This window comes from Meleagris gallopavo, chromosome 3 (assembly GCF_000146605.3).
Source record: "Meleagris gallopavo isolate NT-WF06-2002-E0010 breed Aviagen turkey brand Nicholas breeding stock chromosome 3, Turkey_5.1, whole genome shotgun sequence".
In the NCBI taxonomy this organism is placed as follows: domain Eukaryota; kingdom Metazoa; phylum Chordata; class Aves; order Galliformes; family Phasianidae; genus Meleagris; species Meleagris gallopavo.
Window position 1 is genome coordinate 89768456 of NC_015013.2, and position 3912 is coordinate 89772367.

Below are 3912 nucleotides of genomic sequence, written 5' to 3' on the forward strand. Positions count from 1 at the left end.
GCAAAACTAAATGAAGAAAAAATAAGAAAAATAATCAGAACAGTTTTGTTAAAGAAGAGACATTTCCTCCCTTGTGAAGAAAATACTTGCAGAATTTATTTATTTGGCTATTTATTTCCAGTCGATGTCATAACTCCAGATACCGTGTTTCCCTTATTAAATGAACGTTGTTCAATATGCGCTAGCTAAAACTATGTGAATGGGGCTTTCTTTCTTGGCATTCAGTCCAATGGGTTAGATGTTATTTTTCCTTCAGTCCTTCCTCTGCTTTCTTACATGCCTTTTTCCAGCCTAACATCTCAACAGGATGATCTTTTCATTTATCTACATAGATAACGTTCTCGTACAACTATTCATCAGCTTGCATCTTGATTCAAGGAGCATTTTTCTGGTGTTAATCATATCACTCTTCTTGTTTGAATTGTATGTTTCCTGTCTTATAGGATGAATTTCTTAATAATGAAAAACCATGCCTGGAGTCTATTCAGCACTGTAACCACCAGAGTCCTGATGAATAACTAGGGAACTTACTCTGGATTAATCTGACCAAAGTCTACATCTCCACTAATGATGTAGGTTGGAGAGGAATGGGTGTGAGTCATCTCTTTCTGAAGTGGTCCTATCAAAGAGGTCAGATGAACTTCATTCCCAAAGCACTTAGTTGTTACTGTGGACTATAAAGAGAGGTGAGGATGACTGCCTTATAAACAACCAAAATTAGGTGATATAAATGCTGTTAGTATGTGCTGTGCATAAACTACATCAAGATTTGGAGAGAAATCAGGCTACTCATGGAGAATACATTGAGAAAAAAAAATCTGAGTCTAAAAACCAATGCAAGCTACCATAGTTGATTTTAAAAAGCACACAGGTAAAGATGGAATTGAAATAATTGCTCAGAAGAAAAAAATTCCATCATATTTGCTGTTCATACTCAGTGCAGATGTAATGTCACTGAGCTTGTGCTACAGCTTTCAGACCAGGAACACCACTCACCATCAAATGGTGCTTCCCACCCAGGTATCCCAAATTACCTCCTGTGAGGGGGAGTACAAAAAAACATTTTCCAACTATAAACTGAAAGAAATAAAGGCCAGAGGGCAATAGCACTTACTCTGCCAAAACTTTCCAATTTTAGCATATACCCCTAACTCAGTGTTTATCATGAGGCTTTGTCGGTTCAGATCAGCCATAATTCATGTATCTCTACACTTCATTCAGTTTTTAAGGATGGACTAGAGCGTTGACTACATTACAAAAACACAGACAAATGAAAGAATCACAGAATCATAGAATCATTAAGGTTGGAAAGGATCTCTAAAATCATGTAATCCAACCACCAACTCATCCCCATCATGCTCACTACATCTCTCAGTGTCATACCTACCCTTTTCTTTAACATCTCCAGGGATGGTGACTCCACCACCTCCCTGGACAGCCTGTTCCAATGCTTCACCACTCTTAGAAGAAATATTTCCTAATACACAACATGAACCTCCCCTGGCACAACTTAAAGCCTCTCATTCTATCACTGTTAACAGCAAGGAGAGGGTGTTTATGCTAAAACAAAAGAGAGGAGTAGAAATACTCGCTATCACCCAAATAATAGATGAGGTTCTGATGTGCAGGAAAACTCAGTAATGTGCAAAATAGAAAACAGATTTCAAGTAAAATCAGGAAAACTGAAAAATTTTAGGTTAATCACAAATACCCACTTCCTCTCTAACTCTAAACTGCTGATTTTTGTATATCCCACAGTAGTCATATACTAACAAAAAGAACGTTCCATGAGGGGGAGAATGGTATAGAAAGTCTTTGCAGCTATCTGGCCTTGTTAATGTATATTAATTGATGCAATCCAACAAATTGCTAGCTTGCTGCTTCCAAGCAGCAGGAAGCCTTTCCTTACATTTAAGATGCAAATAAATAAATAAAATAAAGCAATTACAAAGAGCCAAAAGATGAACAGTGCTCTGAACAATTTCAGCTGTTATTGGATGGTGATGTGTGCTCTGGTCTGTTGGAAAGGCTCAAGAAGTAGAAATAAAAAATGATTGCTGTGGTAACAGAGGGAAGCTTAAATAAATGTCGCCTACCCATGAAAAACTCATTTGAATATTAGCAAAGCTTTCAAAGGTTTTAAGGGAGAGAAAAGCACTTTTTAATGCTTTTTTATTTATTTATCTTTTGCTTTTACAGCTGAGAAGGGATTTTAATCTGCTGGTTTTATGGAAATTGAGTTCACATAGCACTGTAAAACAGAAACCTTTTTTTGGGAAACCTGCCAAAATGTCATCTGACTGTTGAGGCAAAGTTTAACTGGATGTATTACAGATTGTTGAGGTTCCCCTAGTGCCTTCTGAAGCACTTAATCATAAAATCAGAGAATGACAGAATATTCTGAATTGGAAGAGACCCACAAGGATTATCCAGTCCAATTTCTGGTTTAGCACAGGACTACTCAAAAATCAAACCCTGTATCTAACAGCATTGTCCAAACACTCCTTGAACTCCATCAGCCATACTGTCTGTTCCACAGCACCCTCGAATGAAGAACCTTTCCCTAACCCTACCAGATCCTCCTCTGACACAGTTCCATGTCATCTCCTTGAGTCCTGTTGTCACTAGAGAGCAGAGCTCAGTGCTGTCCCTCTGCTTCTCTCCTGAGGAAGATGTAACTGACATTTTTGCTCAATTGGAGCTTTAAACTGAAAAAAAGAAGGTTTTGCACCACCCTAGAATGACATTTTGGGAAGAACTTTCTGACTTTGAGGTTATATTTATGCAATCATTTCTGCAGTCATGGTTATTTTACGTGACTTTGATTCCAAGCCCTTCTGATTTATACTTTTAGCCTGTACAGAAACTTATGGAAATAACTGCATATTGTAATATGTGCTATACTTTCTGTTCATTTTCAACCTACTGTTGCAGAATTGAATGTGGCACCTTCTAGTTCCTGCACTGCACAACATATTAAGTAGTCATTCCTTAGGTTTTATCTTCGGTGGACTATTATTTAACATATAAATGAGATAACAGTTCCCTAGCACAAGAAATAGATTGTTATTGATAAATATTAATTCAGATATGTTATTGAAGTAATTCAGAATAAATGCTTCAGGATACTAATAAAATAAAATATTCCCTCCTCCACTAAATTGATACAAAGTTAAGTGATATTTTTAAATTTTTGTTGTAGCTTTCATTACAGTTGGGGAAAAATGGTAAGAGATTGGGCTCTGAATCTTATTTGCAAAAAATGATCATGCATTATATGAAAAGGTAAAACTATAAATTACAAAGTAAAACAAAACAAATCAAACGACAACAACAAAACTCTCACATTTCCAATTACAAGAAATGACAGTCTTGTGACAGTACCAGAATGGAAGTTCAGTATGGGAACTTGCTTATGTTTTTTAGAATAATAGGTGGATATTTACAGGTTGTGTTCCCCTAGACTCCCTCTTACACAAGGATTTTCACTAAGGTTATAATCAGTGATTGTAAAATGCTTTGAGCTTCTTGAGTAAGGCTCTTAAGAATTATTAAAATAGCATTTTTAATAGAAAAAAAAAAAATCCCTAGATCCCAAACAGAGTCAGGGTGGAATCCAGATTGCAATCTGTAGTGATTCTGATTGCTGGAAAATACTAGTTAAGTTGCCCTGAACATAGCTTGCTATAAAATTTGAAATCAGACAAAGACAGATGGTAACAATTATTAATGCTTATTTGTTTGTTTTTAGAGTTTGACTCAAAAATAGTTTTTTTCTTGTGTGATTTCTTGGTTTGTAGGTCAGGAGAACAGCATGTCAAAACAGAGGTTCACCATTGCAGATATAAAACAAATAGCAACAAATTAAAAGAAAATACACTTATTATTCCAGCAATTATTCAAGAATTCTTT